The sequence below is a fragment of the Sarcophilus harrisii genome, chromosome 1 (genome assembly GCF_902635505.1).
Source record: "Sarcophilus harrisii chromosome 1, mSarHar1.11, whole genome shotgun sequence".
In the NCBI taxonomy this organism is placed as follows: Eukaryota; Metazoa; Chordata; class Mammalia; order Dasyuromorphia; family Dasyuridae; genus Sarcophilus; species Sarcophilus harrisii.
In genome coordinates this window covers 113,243,380-113,261,582 of record NC_045426.1, presented here as the reverse complement: position 1 = coordinate 113,261,582, position 18,203 = coordinate 113,243,380, and positions in this window count along the sequence as shown.

Sequence of the window (18,203 nt, the reverse complement as noted above, 5' to 3'; positions counted from 1 at the left end):
AATTAAAAATTTTAAATTATAAACATGCATATTAAAGATATTCCAAGATATAAATGGATGAGAAAAGGGTATTCTCACTACCTAAGGAGAACATTTGGCTTCGGTGTGATGTGTTTGATGTAAGAATAAAATTATGCGTCATAAAAATATAATGTAATAAATCTATAATAATATAGTATATATCATATAATTGGCATATATTGTATTATAATCTACATTATATTGTTATATAATTATATGTAAGTATAGAATTATGCTATTATGATTATATAGTAAATATATAATATAACACAATACAATACATTGTAACATAAATAACAGAGTGCCAGAACTGATTCTGCCAGAACTCATATTCCTCAGTTCAAATCTGGTTTCAGACACTTAGTATCTGTATAATCCTGAGCAAGTCACTTAATCCTGTTTGCCTCAGTTTCTTCTTTTGTAAAAGGAGCTGGAGAAAGAAATGACAAACTACTCTAGTATGTTTTCCTAGAAAAAAAAAACTAAATGAAGTCATAGAAAATCAGACATGATAGCAACTGAGCAGCAAAAACAATAAAGACATTTATAACTAGACAAAATATTTTTCTTTGAGTTTTAGTTCTTTTTGCTGCAAAGCATAGGTAGAAGTGTCATGTACCTACAAAAGATGTTATGAGGTTTTGATGAGATAATGTTTATAAAGCATTTTGCAAAAAAATTAAAGGGCTATATAAATGTAAGTTAAATAGTCCCTTGATTGTCTTTCCCATCTTGTCATCTGCTTTTCCCATTTCTTTCAAGGTTATGCGATATTTTAGAACACTACTGCATTTGGTAGCAGTTTAGTTATTAATAAATCTGGCTTTAAGCAATCAAGAATTCCAGGAACAAGTCAGTTTGGCCTTATGTTCCTCAAATGGCTTTTAAAATATACCCCACAAAATTACACCACTGCTTTTTACTGAGCATTAGTAATAATTTAAATATCACTACAGCAAAATTCCTGCTAGCTTGATTCAAATATCATCTCATAAAGATAAATATTTCATGTGACAAAGCTTCTGTACCAAATTTCATTTCAAAACAATTTGAAATAGTTGAGAGCAGGACTTGTCAAAGCTCGTCAAAAGAGAGGGGATTCAAGGCTAAAGAGGAAGTAAAGCTTTCACAAAAAATGCCTGGCTCACACTAAAATTAAACACCCTGAAATTTCTTAGATGAAAAGACCAATTTCTCTTTACTAATGGATTACAACTTCAGTTCTTGAATCATATAGAAAGATGCCTCATCTCATTACAGAGTAATAAAGTTTCATATAAAAAAAGAAGAAAAGAAATCAACTCTGAAATTTAAGTGAAAATGATTTCCTTATTCAACCTCAAAATGCCTCATTTCTGTTATAGTCAAGAGAAGCCATATTTTCTTCTCCTCGAGTCCTGCCTCCTTTTATTCTTATTTTTTTCCTAGTCTCAGCAAAACAAATGTTTTAATGATCATATCCATTTATGCATTCCAATGTCAGCACCCATCGACAAATGTGATTTAGAGGACACCAAATGCCTCATGGAGACATATAATTTGTGGAGAAACTGAATGTTACTTGTTTTAAAAGCTAAGTTTGGTAATGGACCCAACCATTGGGGATGTAATAAATTCAAAAGAGTGAGATCTGTTGCTGAGAGGCCCCATTTTTAAACACATACACCCACCAAGTAATTAAAATGGGATAGGGAGGAAAAGCAGGGGAGGAAATCTAACATTGCTAGCAAATGCATTTTTACCCAGGAGAATTCTTGCCTTATTTTAGTAGCTAGAAGCAGCCATATGTTTAAATCCCAACCAACTCCTTTTTCTTCAGTGTAACGACACAAGCAACTTTTGCAGTACTCTTCAGGTGAATCCCATTTTACAAGCATTAACTTATTCAATCTCATTATATCCCTGTGAGATTGTTAAAAGACCACATGTTTCTATATCAAACGTAACTCAAGCAAAATATTCCCAAAATATCATTTGACAGTTTAACAAAAATGAGAGTACTACAAGGCACCTACCACTGCTGATGTGAAGGAAAATGGGCATGGAGTTCTTTACCTTGAATTTTCAAGAAGACGTAGGTGATTTTGAGAAAAACTGTCATGGCGATGTAGAAAATTAGAGCATTTTAGCTTAATCTCACATCAGGCATTAAGAAATATCTTTAAAGGTATTGGGTAAAGATTGTGTTCTGGAACATCAGTTATCATCATTGCTTTCCTTGTCATTCCAGACATAAATTTCAAAGAAGAAGAGGAGAAATACCAAACCTCAGCATTAGGGTTAGGATTAGATAGCAGCTTATTTGGAAAAAAAATAAACATTTTAATGGAATGCTAATTCAGTGACAATGTATTATGATAGTCAAAGAGTTAATGTGATCTTGAGCTGATTTAAGAAGAGGAAGAATATTAAAGTAAAATATATGTAAAAATATTTAGAGCAGCTCTATTTGTGTTAGCAAAGAAGTGGAAGTTGAAGGCATGCCTATCAATTGATGAAAGATTGAACCAATTGTGGTATATAATTGTGATAAATACTATTGTACTATAAGAAATGATGAGCAAGATAGTTTCAGAAAAGCCCGGAAAAACTTCTATGAATTGATGCAAAATGAAGTGAGGAGAGTCAGAAGAGCATAGTATATAGTAATAGCACTATTAGCTTAGAATAGCTTAGCTATTCTCAGCCAAACAATGAACTAAGAAAATTCCAAAGGATCTATGATTTTAAAAAAATGCTATCCGCCTGCAGAGGAAGAACGGATGGAGTCTGAATGTAAATTAAAACTTATTATTTTTAAACATTTTTTTTTGCTTGCTTTGTATTTTTTGTCTCTGTTCTCTTTTGTAACATGGCTAATAACAGAAATGTTTTGCTTGATTGCACATGTATAATCTATGTATCAAAGTGCTTGCCTTTTCAAGGTTATATAATCATGAAGCTAGGTAGCACAATGGACAGAGAGCCAGGTCCAGAATCAGGAAGACCCGAGTTGAAATCTAGCTGTTTACTAGCTACTGGAATGATACTTCCTAAGGTAATTGTGTATATCAAATTAGATATTTGTCAAGGGCTTAGCACAATATCTGACATATAGTAGATATTTAATAAAGGGTTGTTTCTGTCCTCATTTCTTTTCTGAGGAGACTGCATCATAACTATCATGTGTGCTATCATAGAAAGGATATTGAAAACTTACAGAATTTCCAGAAGAAAGCATGCAGAATGGTGAAGGACCATGAAGTAATAGGAGTATGGATTGAAAGAATTGGGAGTGTTGACAAGAAAAGAGAATATTTGAGGACTGGGGATGGACATGAGATCTGTCTCCATATATTCATAAGTCTATCATGAATAAGGGTTTATATTTGTTCAGTGAGTATTTAATATTCCTAATCTAATGTGGTTAAAAAAAAAAAAGTAACTCAAATACCTGCTCCCAACAATTTTTGCATGATTAATGTATCAACATTTATCATGTAGCTAACACCCATTGAATCTAAGATTTGAATATTTAAGTAGTCGCATTCATTATTCATAGCATCAGATATTCAGCAGAACTCATATGGAAAAAAACAGTATCCAGACAGAATTCAGAGCTTGGAAATAGTAACAATCTGTACTCTAGTAAAAAAAATTAAAATGTTACTCTCTCTTCAAGTATTAAAACACCAGTAGTTAGTCCAATGTTTCCTGATGATTTTTCTTAACCATCTTTCAAGAAATTGTATCAGATAATGTCCTAGAAGATCATTGCAGACTTATTGTATTCATCAGAACTCAGAAAGGAAAATGAGATTCAACTCATTTGTGTACATTGTTGAGAAAATACAGAATTTCATCGTTTAAGAAAGAACTTTAAAAATTGCTAATGATAAAAAGCATATTATATATATATATGTATTACAATTCAGATTGTACAGAATTATATAAATAATATGAGAAACCACATACAATTCTAATAAAGTCATTCATATAGTCAAGAGAAATTGTACTTCATCCTTAGAATCTTCTATCTAGCCCACAAAGATTTATAGATTTCATCCTCACATTTCCAAATACTTTTATAGGAAAAAAAGAGAAACTGGGCAGTGTTTTTGACATGTTAAAAAGTTCAAGTAAACAACAGAGTAAATAACAACATAGGTAGTTATTAGAACATCTATAAAATGCAGATATTTAACCTATAATCACCAGTGAAGATGAGATAATGCTGGTTTTAAAACAATGATGTCATGAAAATATTTAACAAGGTTAGCAAAATAATAATGGAAAGAGGAATTATTAAGGTTAAATTTTATCAAAATCGGACTATAAGGATGGATGAGAGAATTATTTATGAATATTCATACTAGGAAAACTTCAGACTGGTTATACTCTGCAGCGGTCTAGAGGAACAAGGGAACAGGAGTGGAAGATTGTAGAGGACCACAGACAGTAGGGGAACTCTGGGTGATATATAAGACCCTTCAGCCCAGAGGGAACCTGCTGACAATGTCTGGTTCAGCTCTCCTCTCCCATTGGGGGTGTCTCAGCCTTTCTGAGAAATCAGGGAATGTGACAATCTGTATTCTACTTGAAGCAGACATACTTGCTAGAAAGAGGCATCTACATAATGTGCAGTGTGCTGTAATGATTTAATTGTACTAAGGTATTTAAGGCTGAGAGAACTTGAAATAAACAGACTCCATGATTGATCATACAGGTGAATTCCTGCTTCTTCACTCCTTTTCTAAGACCAAGGACTCGGGCTGGTACTAAGATCCTCCAGAGAACTTGTCCAGATAATACAGATCTCACTTGAAAGTTTTATAGGATTACTAATAAAATATCAATAGGAAGATAATATCTTAAAATGAAGTAAGAGATCATATATCAAGGCAACATCAAATTTTAATCTGTACCATTTGCAGATACTAAACTATAAATGTTCATACTTAAAATTTAACAACCAGTTATCCTCAGACTGTATAAGATGGCTCTAGTTTACCCGTATTTATAAATTTAAATGAAACATTGGAAAATAGTACTTATTTTAATAAATAGAAAACCTAATTTAGTTCCTAAATGAGAACACAAATTCATACCCTCCAAGTAGGATTGCTACTTGCTAAAAGATTGCTAAAATCAAAAGAAAAATCAACAGAATCAAAGGTAAAATAACTCAGAAACAATTGAATTAATACAATTCTGGTTTTATAAAGGGAGATAAAAATCAGTAAACTGAAGCCTAATTTAAGAATCAAGATACTATGAAACTAGTTTTTCAAAATAGAAAACAAAGAGAAAACAACAATGAAGAAAAATATCTATAGAAGATTGTTATAATAAATTTTATTTTTAAAAAATGTACTATTACTAATAAAAAATCCAAATAGATAAAAGAAAAAAATACTATCAAAAACTATTTACCAAAATAAAGTCCACATATACATTTATACAATAAGAATAATATCAACAAATGCACAAAAGATGGATTCATGAGTGAATTCTTGCAAACATTTAGAGAATAAATGATTTTATTGACATGATACATAAAAATAAACTATTTTCAAGGTAAAGAAAACTGGTTGTGTACAGGGCAAATATGATTTAGATCTATAAACTATGTTAGTATGACACAGAGCATGAGAATCATGGAAAAGACATGAGTGATTATCAAAAGAAATATTAAAATATTTTTAAATAAAATGCAGGCAAATTGGTTTTAGCAAAAGAAAAATATTCATTAAAAAGAAGTTGACTTGTAATAGGAATTTAAGAAAGATTTAATATAAGGAAATAGCTTTTTACTATGGCATTACATTTATAAATTAATTTGGGAAATTTAGTCACCCATTTTCTGCTTTATACATGAAACCATGAGAGAGAAATTTATTTTTAGTTATTTTGTTTTTCCTTTATTTTCCCCAGAAATAGTTTATAGTTGAATATGTAAGTCTTATATTTATATTGGGAAGCAATTCCTTAAAAATTGGCTTAGAAGCTTTTTATGATTGATTGATTGTATTATGATCACCTTTGATATAAATTATTAATATTTGATTTGTTTATTGTTGTTTTGCTCATTTGTTTACATTCTATAACTATAATCTTTACTAGAATAAAAATTATGGGAAAATATGAAGTTATAATAAATTTCAATCCCTACTTATGTGAACAACATTGATATATATAATAATATAATAATATAACATATATATTAATAGATGTCATTTTCCCTGGAACAATATAAAATCTGTATTTGAAGCTAAGAACCATCTTTATTAATACTGAGTAAAGTCTTAAACTCATATTCATTGTTACTCCCAATAGAGACTGAGTGAAACTTCCCACTTTCATTATTAATTCTTTGCATTAGCTTGTACCTATAGCTATAGTAATAAATGGAATAAAATATTTTCTGTATATATGACTGCATCACTTTTAAATATTACAGAGAAGGAAATGCCTTCCACGAATACAGACTTGCAACTGTTCTGTGATTTATGGTCATAATATATATTTTGGATTCATTGGGAAGTTTGCCCATGGTCAGAGGAAGTATGCTTTAGATATCAACTCAGGTCATTATGAACTCATTTATAAAACACAAAAGCAAGAACTTTTATTCTTAGATCTTAAATTATCAAAATCATCTGCTACATGATTACACAATGGAAAAATTCATTCGTATTCACCAAAAACAGCTGAGAAAAATCAAATAATTATGTGGCAAAAATAGATAATCACTTTCTTCTATCCCCCCCCATTCACAGCAAAATATAAAATAAAAACTCCATAATACAATTATTCACAATTTGTTATTTTGTATACTTTAAATACTAGCAAAATAATTTATTTTAGAAAGCAATTTGTGATAAAAGTTATCATCCATACTTTAAAGTTGTCTTGTTCACCAAAGGAAATAGGGACCTTGCTATGTCAGCATGTTCATCAGTTTGTAAGATGTTTCTTACAGCTATTCCACTTCAAAACAAGATTAGGAGATGAGCATGGTCTGATGCAATGATTCCCATTCCATGCCTATTCATGGTCAAAACTAACTGTAAGCACAATTAAAGAGAGCTTCAAAGAAGAAGATAATTCACTTTTGTGGAATTCCCTGTAAATTATGATGGGTTAACTAATCAGAGAATAAGTGGGAAAGAATGAGACACTAACATTGACCACATTAATTCAATTTCCTGATACATCAGAATGAAAAGCAATGCCTTTATTTTTCAATCAGCAGTAGTTTAAGAAGCCCCATTGGCTGGGGTGGGAATTGGGGCATCTGTTTAAAAAAAAAAAAAAGACAAAACCTTGTTTTTTTTTGTTTTTGTTTTTGTTTTTTTCTTTTTTTGTGAGTACTTTTTATTAGAGTTAATAGTTGTTACAAGGGAAGATGCTGTTGTTATCATCATATTATAGATGCAGAAACAGGCAATTAGTTGTCTAAGAAAGAAAGGAAATAATGAAAAGAGGAAGAAAGGATTCATTGAGCACCCATTATATACCAAGGATTATTTTAAGTTCTTTAAAATTATAATCTCATTTGATTCTCACAATAAACATCAACTGTATCTTATTCTCAGACTCCCATTTTACAACTTTGGAAACTGAGGCAAAGATTAAGTGACTTGCTCAGAGTCACACAGCTACTTAGTGTCAAGGACTACATTTGAATTCAGAACCTTTTGACTCTAGTTCCAGAAATATATCTACTGAGCATCCAGTTTTTTGTTTTTTTGTTTTTTGCTTAATGCCTTATGTAAGATAGTGAGAGTTATAAGAAGACATGATATAGTACCTGCTCTCGAAGAAGTTACAATCTAGGGGGATAAGAACAAATAATTACAATACCTATGTTCATAAGAATAATCATTTATAACTGGAAGGGACTTCAATAGCCATCTATTTCCAAATTGAATTTTACAAATGAGGAAAAGAAGACTAAGAAAAGTTAAACCAGTTGCCCAATATGCCATGGATCCCATGGGTACTATGTGAAAAGAGTATAGCAGATGTCAAGGTAAGAAACAGGTAAAATGCTAAGAGAAATTTGAAGTGGGAGTGCACCTCATCTAACTGGGTTAAAGAGAGAATACCAGGGATGATTAGAGCAAGGGCTGAAGTCATTACTTGAAGATGTACATTGAAGGGGAATTCATCCTTTCTTAGTGGAGTCTATTTAATTTGTAGATAGTTTTTTGAGGGAGGGAATAACAAAGTTTCTCCTCATCAAGACATAACTAACCTCTTGGCAACTACTTCCCATTTCTCCTAGTTCTCCTCTCAGACCAAATTACAAACCTTCAATACATGAACACAGTTATCATGTTTTTATCTTTCTTTTAGGTCCTCCTTTTCTTCTCTAGGTCATAAAACATGGACTCGAGCTCTTTTATAATCCTGATTGTATTCCTCTCAAAACTGCCAGTCTATTAAAGTCATTCTTAAACTGTGGTACCCAGAACTAAACAAAATACTAAAGATGAGATCTGATGAGGGCAAAATAGAGCATGATCATTATCTTCAAATCCCTGTAAGATTGGTTGTCTTAATGCATCCCCTAATCACATTAGCATGTCTTTGTAGCCACATTACATTGACTTTCTCAGATTCTCAGATCACCCAAATCTTGTGGCTGGAAAGTTGATTTTTTAAAAATTTAGGTGTGGGACTTTATCATTGTCTTTACTGACTTTCATTCAATTCAGCTCAATATCCTAACATATCAGAGAGTAGGATGGTTTTTTAGGGAGAAGTAGGACTCTTAGGCCCTTACTACTTTGAATATCTGTGATTTTGTGTGACTCATGAATCAGCATAAAAGATAAAGATAGTTTGTCATGCTTGAAATGTCTCCTGAGTTGTACTACCAGGCCTAAAAGTGAATAGCCATTTGATTTGGGGCAAGTAATTTCCCCTTGACTGGTCTAAGTTTTTCCTTTTGTAAACTTAGGGGATCAGACAACATGATCACCAAAGTCTCTCAAACACCTAATTTTCTATGAATTTCTTCTTTCAACAAAATCTTATAAAAATGATTCATTAACAGATTATATTCACCTTTTAATTTAACAGAAATCACTCATCATCAAGATAGCCATTCCCCTTGTCTCAAAGACCTTCTCTGCCACCAGGTAGCAATGTCACAGGTCTGCCACCAGGTAGCAATGTTCCTTCTATGTCAGGAGGTGGGAGTGGTAATGGAAATTGGTCACATAAACTAAATTGATACAGCAGAAGAGACTAGGCCTGTGTTTACTGAAGAGGTCAATTGATTTCAAAGCTTGCAGCTGTTCCACTGTTTAGCAGAAACAATTTTACATATAAACTCAGGCAGAGAAAGCTACCATTTGCTGAAATACTTGGTAAATTATTAAATACTTGGCAAAGGCTCATTTATATTGAATAGAAGTGAAAAGATTAAAAAAGAAGTCCCACATGTAAACAGCAGAAATGCAAATTCAATCTGCCTCTAGCAGATTTCTTCTATGCTGCTGTATCTTTTGAAATATTCTCTGTTCTGGCTTATTTTTTTTTAAATAAACAATCAATGTATTAAATATGCTTGCCGGGGTTTCTAAAGTAATTGCTATGGAAGCACTATTTGAATTTTTGCTCCTGTGATTAAAAAAAAATAAAAATCTTCCTTTTTTTCCATGTTAAATAGCCACATCACTGTGATGAACATAGAACATTACAAGGCAAACCAATCATAATTTTCATTTAATTTTAGAGAAGTTACATTTAATTGTAGCTTGGGGTGCATAGAATGAATTTAAGTATATTTTGTAATTCTCACAGTTTTTCCTGATGAATGATTCACAGAAATTAACTGTTATTAATTTGCAAATTCAATTAGGTCAATAAATATTTATTGAAGTAAAAAGAAAAAAAAAGTATTTCTTGGTGTTCTAATATTTAAAAGGTTCATGTATTTTTTTTCTGATTTTGAAGATGAGGAAAATTAGGCATATAACTAATAAAAGACATTACTAAAAGTATTAGAATAATATCCAAGAATGGTACTTTATAGGCAAATAAATCTGGGGACTGGTATTGAAGAAGAACATATAATATATGCTCATCCTAAAATCACTTACATACAAACATTATCTGCTTTATTTTGCTTCCTTCTTTAATAATGTTTGGTAGTACAACTAGTCTGGGTTTCATCTACATGACATTAATATGATCAATTGAAACTCAAAGAATTATTCAAGTTATTCTGATGTAATATGAAACCCTAAAACTTTTGGTTTTGGAGTTTGCCTCAGGAAAGTCCTGTACCCAATCTGTCTAATTTTGAATAGACTATTTCTCAGGTCATTGCTGACTGATGATCTGGTCAGTGATAATCAAATTTCAAAGACCACTCCTCAGTCTGGAGACTACTTCCTAGCCCTACCCTTGGGCTGTTGAATTAACATGCCAATGATAGACTCCCTAGCCCTTGAGCCATACAATTAAAATATCTATAGTAGAAGCTGGATAAAATGACTCTCCTTGATTCTGTTTCTTTACTGTTATTCAGTCTGCTTTGTAATGGCATATCATTACCTTCAATAAAACCTTGCCCCTTGAGTAGATGGATTCAATCTTGCAAATTCTTTTGAGACACCTGGCAACTCCAGTCTGGGATTTTGGGAGTCCCCCTTTCTCAACTTCTGTCTACATGATATTAAATATCCAGATGCTTTACCTCCTCCTTCCCCTATATTTTCTAACTTCTTACCAACTAAAAGATGCATCCAAATGTAGTAGTTAGAGTACTATCTTTGGAGTCAGAAAGGGTAAGATCCAGACATTGCCTCTGGCCATGTAATGGTGAATGATAGTTTCTTTAATGTCTTAGCACTCTAAAAGAACACCCCAAGATGATAAATTAAAGATATAGGCTTATCTACACATTTGGAAAAAGTTTTCTACAATAAAGTTCCTTATTCCGATAAAATCAAAAACAGGACAGAAAGGAATTAGGATGATCTCAAAAAAATTTAGGTTGATCCATGAAATAGTGATCCTACCATTGTTAAATATTTTCAGATAGATGCTGAATGATTATCTCAAAAGTGATACTGTAAATGAGATTATTGCATTAAGTACAATGTGAAACTAGTTAACAACTAAGACTGACCCACTAAAAAATCTTGTATTTGGTTTTACTGACATCAATTCACTTATTTTTTTATGAAATATTAAAAAAGAATCATCTTTATAGCATAAAATGTTTATGACAGTTCTTTGTGGTAGCAAAGAACTAGAAATTGCAGGGCTGTCCATCAATTAGGAATGGCTGGAAAAGTTGTGGTATATGATGTGATAGAATACTGAGGTACTATAAGAAATAATGAGCTCAGTGATTTTAGAAAAAACATGATAGGACTTGCATTAAATAATGAAGAGTGAAATGAGAAGAAACAAGAGAACATTGTATACAAAAACAGCACTATTGTTTAAGAATTACTGAGAAAATAAGTTATTTTGAGTATTTTAAATATATAAATTCACCATAAAGAATATATGAAGAAAGATGCTATCTTTTGTATCTAGAGAAAAAACAAATCAATAGAAGCATGTATAGGATAATTTCACACACACACACACACACACACACACACACACCCCTCAATTTCTTTCTAATGGTAGCCACTTCTATAGTTGATGGAGGGAAGGAAAAAAAAATAGAAATGTGCATGATAAATTTGTTGCATATTTGAAAAGAACATCAAGTTATATAAAACAAATTTACAGTTTCATAAGGAATCATCTTATTGTTCTACTTTGGCATAGAAATGTTTTTTTTTAATTCCATAAATTAAAAATAAAATTTAAGAAGATTATAATTGGGAGTTTTAGTAGTGGTATTTTTTTAACCTGGTCCTCTGAGTTTATGAGGTATGGTCATCCTAGATCAAAACAAGCACCTCTTGGTGAAATTGTATCTTCTAAATTGGCAAGAATATATATGGAATTCTGGCTTAGCTTAAGTACAGGGCTCATCAACTATGGCAAGTGTGATAATTCTTCATGGTATTCTTGTTAAGAGCATCAATAGCAACCTCCTATCCTGCTATCTAATTACCCTAGGGGAGAATCTGTTCATATTCCTTTATTCCAGTTCCATGAAGACTCACTAATTGGCTCTATAAATTCTCTTTTTGATGGACATAGTTAAGACACTAAAAGCACATGAAATAAGTAATAAAACTAAAACAATTAAGTGGGAAAATACTAGCACTTTTTTGTCTTTTTTCTACATCTTAAGGATTTAATCAGTATGCACCGAAACAAGCTAATAGTTAATAGAGGTGATTTTGTTTTTTAAAGAGAATTATGTAACTAATCTCTTAGCTAATCATAGAGGGCCATTAGCAAAATACATTAAAAAATCTTCAAGTTTCTAATCAATTATAATATTGTTTAAGAAGCCAATTGAATACCTGCAAGCACTCACGCACAATTCTGCATACATAGAAATACAGCTTTGTTCTACTTCCATATGTAATTCAGGACAAGTGAATATAGTTCTCTCCATCCCCAATGGTGACATTTTTTAGGACTTTTCTATGGCCATACATAATTTGTTCAAAAAAATTTAAATTCTTGGGCTCCAGATCATGCAGTGAAAGGTCGAGTTTAATTCTCAGATACAGAAGGAATTTTTTAGTAAAAAAAAAAAAAAAATCACTTCTTCAAATTGCGATATTGTGATCTGAGTGAGAGGATCTAGATTGTAGGGCTAATTTTACCATCTATTATTATGAGCAATTCATTTCATGTCCTTGAGCCCCAGTTTTTTTAATCTGCAATTAAATTTTCAATTTTTTTTTTAATTTTCCTGTTACATGAAAAAAAAATTTTTTTTGGTTTTACCTGTACATTCAATTAAAAAAAAATTCCTTATGAATCATGCTGGGAGAGAAAAATCTGAACAAAACAGAAAATCCATGAGAGAAAAAAAAAAGAAAAAGAAAAAGAAAATGAGCATAGCATGTGTTGATTTACATTCAGTATCTCTACTTTTCTCTCTGTATTTGGATGTAGTTTTCCATCCAAAGTTTGAGATTGTCTTGGATCACTGAATTGCTAAGAAGAATCAAGTCTATCATAATTGGTCATCGCACATTCTTTCTATGGTGCACAATGTTTTCCTGGTTCTGCTTGTTTTGCTCAGCATCAGTTTATGTAAATCTTTCCATGCCTTTCTAAAATCAGCCCATTCATCATTTTTTATAAAGCAATAATATTTTATTACTTTATTTTTTTCTAATTCTTTGCCATTACAGAAAGAGCTGCTATAAACATTTTTGCACATATGGGTTCTTTCTCCTCTTTTATGATTTCTTGGGGATACAGACCCAGTAATGGCACTGTTGGATCAAAGGGTATGCACATAGACATAGTTCCAAATTGCTCTCCAGAATGCTTGGATCATTTCACAATTTCACCAGCAATGTACTAGTGCCAGTTTTCCCACATCTTCTCCAATCTTTATCATTATATTTTCCCATCATGTTAGCCAATCTGAGAGGTGTGAGGTGCTGCCTCAGAGTTGTTTTAATTTTGATTAGAAATTAAGAAAAAAAAAACAAACATTAAATTAGCTATTTGTTGACTGAAGCAGAAAGACTTGGGGGGAGAGGTTCTTAAAGGAGAGATAAAGAAGGTTTTATGTCAAACCAGCATTATAAAGAATCTGAAAAAAAGAGGACAGAGTGCTGGGACTGGAATTAGGAAAACTCGTCTTCCTGAGTTTAAATTTGGTCTGAGATACTTACTAGCTATGTGATCCTGTGAAAAATCATTTAACCCAATTTGCCTCGGTTTCCCCATCTATAAAATAGCTAGGTAAAGAAATTATAAACCATTTCATTATCTTAAGGAGAAAAGCCTAAAAAGAATTCATGAAGAATAATATGAGTGAAAAATGACTTAAGAGCAACTGTTAAGTATTAACTCTCCATATGAAATACTACAGTTACAAAAATGAATCCACCAATAATTTTTGTTTTTACTGTGACTATCATCTTGTCCTTAGATCTAAAGATATTATTACAGACTATAGAAAAGTATAATTGGGTATTTCTTATACTTGATGTCACACTAAGAAAAATGGGTAGTCTATGCTCTAAGGAACAATATGTTCTTGTTCACATTTCCATTTATTTATTCTCTATAATATGCCCATAGCCATGTTATTTATCTTTAGGAAAATAAAGAGATCAGACATGCTCTTGACAAATAGGATAAGGCAGTGTGTCCTATATCACAGTAATATTAGGATGCATCCCTGTGGTGATCTGTGAGAATTCTCCCCCCACTTGTTCAAGTGGAAAACCATCCATGTTTTCTCACTTTTTCCTCTAAAGGGCCAGCTAGTTGGCAGCAATAGACAAGACTTTGGGCCAGGAGTTGGAAAGCCAGGTTTCAAACCCAACTTCAGACACTTAGTAGTTGTATGACTATGAGCAAATCACTAAATCTTTTTGGTCTCAGTTTTATCATCTGCAAAATGGGAATAATAACAGCATCTCCAACTTTATGTGAGAATTAGATGAGATTGTATTTGTTAAGCATTTTGGAAATCTTTGTGCTATATAAATACTCTTATTATTATTAACAATAATAATTTTTTATTATTATAAAGACTTCACCTAATTTGCTGGCAAACTTATTTGATTATTTTAGAAGTTTCAAATGTAATACATTACACCTTTGATAAATACTCTAAATGCTAATGCAATGGTTTTAAAGAAAATTCAATTTAATGTAATTAGAATGGTTTGTCTTTTCTTGCAGTGACTAAAATGGGAAGAGAGGAAAGATAAAAAATTAAAGATAACCAACTCTTTCACGTGCCATATGCTATTCAGGTACAAAAGCAAATTATGACTTTACATTGGGAGAGGGACATACAAATAATTAGAGAGGGAAAATATTGAATAAAATGGAAAATGAGAAAGAAATGGATTGAGCAAGATTATTTTTCCTGTCTATCTTTTCTAGAATTTACTTGCTAATTTTCCCATTGCCCATTTTTGATTTAAAGGAATGGTTTTACTTGTTTGTACATTTGTGTTTTTTTTTGTCCTACTAAATGTTATTTGCCATTAAGAATCCTTATCAAAATGAGTATCTTCCTTCTTCCTTCAGAGAGTGTGCATAATTTATCACAAAGAGATCTTAATGTCTACATAATTACATAGATGTTGACTTCCTCTTTAGACAGTGAACTCCTTAAGAACAAAGAATAATTTTTTTTTAACTTTCTTTCAATCCCTAGGACTTAGCATAGCTCCTGGTACATATTAGACACTTAAAATGATAATTGACTGACTAAAAAAAAAAACAAACAAAACAAAAAAGAAAAAAACAAATCTTTTTCCGAAAGGGTAAAATAAAAATCATAGGGATAAATTATGATATGGAATTGAGTCCCTAAAAAATCTCTCTTTTGAAATATAAATCTCAGACTAACAAGGGAATCTATGGCTTATATAGCCCACATTTCAACTGTCATCCTTATCTACAATTTCTCCTATGAGACATTTCTTCTCTGCTTGAAGATGTCCAAGGAGGGTCAACTGATTATCCCATAAATTAATTCATTCCACTTGGGAGAGGTCCAAATATTAAGGAATTATTCAGTCATCAAATCTAATTCTTTATCTTTGAAACTCCACCCTTTGTATTAAGTTCTATGTGCGTTCTGAGGCCAATAAAAACAACTTTAATTATTCAGTCATATAACCTGCCAAATTCTTTTTTTTTTTTCTTTTTTGCTTTTTGCTGAGGTATTTGGGGTTAAGTGACTTGCCCAGGGTCACACAGCTAGGACACATTTAAGTGTTCAGACCAGAATTGGACTCAGGTACTCCTGACTTCAGGGCTGGTGCTCTATGTACTGTACCATGTAGCTGTCCCAACTTGCCAAATTCTTAAAGACAGACATCATTCTCTGAGATCAGTTTCCTTAGTTTCTTCAGCTGGTGCTTTTATGGTATATTCTTCAGTGTGTTCACCATTCAATTCATTCTAAATCTTGTCTTCTTCTTTCATAAATTGTAATAACCAACATAAACTTAGTACTCCAAGTGTGACCTGACCATGAGAGGAGTTAAAATCTTTGTTCCTAACATTCAGGATATTATGCTTCATTGAACATAGTCTAGATCAGTATGGATTTTTTGGCTGCCAGTTCATATTGTTGGCTCATATGGAATTTGCAATTAGTCAGGTAATAGCAATTTATTAATTGAAAAGTGAATTAATTAATTGAAGGCAAAAGACAGTGCCTGTCTGTTAAGTCAAAGCTAGCTCCCTGGAGGCCTCAGAATCAGCCAGAGTCAGGATAAGTAAAAGTCCTTGGTCTTTAGGAAGTGAAACAGGCAAACTGCCAGGAGTTTAGCCAAGATCTCTTCTCAATTCTGACGTCCAGAATCTTCACCTTTCTCCTCCTCATCTTGCCACCAAATGAGTCTAGTTTGTCTCATCCCACCCTCTAATCTTTGCCTATGATTATCTGTATACACCATTGAGCCAGCACCAAACAGGGAGAAGGGCCATCTTCCCAAACATATACTAATAGAGTCATTGTCAAATAGTAATTAGCTTTAAGTACTCAGTTGTCTGATTCAAGTGCACCTTTTCATAGTTTCTGCCATAGTTGCACCTGTCCTCAAAAACCTCACTGTCTAACATTCTAACAACTATGTACAAGCAAGTTATAAGGTCACTAGGAAATAACAAGGGCAGGTTATTAGAATTCAGAAGAATTTGTAAAGCAGGCATCTTTTACAAGATAAGATTCTCCCTAGAATTTGAAGGGAACAAAAATCTCCCAGTTCTTTTTCACAGAACAGTTTTCTAGTTATATCTCTTCTGTATTTGTGAAATTTTTTTTGAACCTCACTGTAGAGTCTAGAGAACTTTTTGTCAGGAATTCTTTTTTAGACATGTGTTGGACTAGAATATAACTAAAATACTTTTCAACTCTAAATTTTATCATTCTCTTGATAAGCTTTAGGTTTGGCCATCCAACCAGTGCCAAACACATAACTATATATTCACCATCTTATTTATAACCATAATATGAAAGGCTATCTCAGATGAAAAATTGCATATTATCTTAACCTTAATGTATTTATCCCATTTCCTTTATCTACCACTCTAGTTACTTTATTTTAAAAAAATTGGAGGGGAAAGTAGAATGAATTGAATCTTAACATGACCTCTTCTTGATGAAAAGGGCTGCTTTTTGGTGACTATTGGTTTCCTTTCCAAACACTCCATGGGGAAAAAATGTGTTCCAATACTTTACTGGGAAGAGATGTTTCCTAGTATATAATTTGCATATGTCACTTTTGCCCTCTTTTTTTTTTAAATTAGGACAAATGATTCCTGGTGGAATGCCACATATGTTGAGTATTTGAAATAAGATGACCTGGATTTGGGTAATGGTTCAACAAATTATAAAGTCTGATAGTATTCAATGAGGAACTAACTTCTGCGAGCCTCAATTTCCTTATCTATAAAAAAATGGTATAACAATTCACTGCTAAACTCATTGGCTTGTTCTATGGAAAACGCCCCCTAAATGTTAATATGCTCTTTTTCCAAATATTACTCCATTATTTTCTTAGGTTATAGGCTTTCTGGACCTACTTTGGGATGGAGCTTGAGGTATTTAGGAGAGATAAAATACAAGAACACAAGAACAAATATAATTCTTTTATCTACACACTTCATATCACCTTACTATTATTAATATCTTCCCTTAATTTTTCAACACTCTTCTCTTAAAAATTGAGAAGTAAATACATTTATTAGTATGATTAAGTATTTTTTTCAGTAAAATCCAGAAAATTAACCCTGATTATCCAATACATTTCTATATCTTTTTCAATGAGTATCCTAGAAGATAACAAGTGATTGTAACTTATGTCCATATTAAAAAGAAAGTATTTAAAATTAATTAATTAGCTTTCAAATTATACAGCACAATTTTTGAAAGTTAAGCTTGGTTATCTATAATTATGTAGAATAAAATTATTCATTAATAAAATATATTAATAATAATTAACTTTTTCTTTATTTTCAAAATTTTAAATTAATAAAATAAAACAAGCATTTCTACAACATGATATAATAAAAATATTATTGCACATGAAAATTCAAATCTATTATGT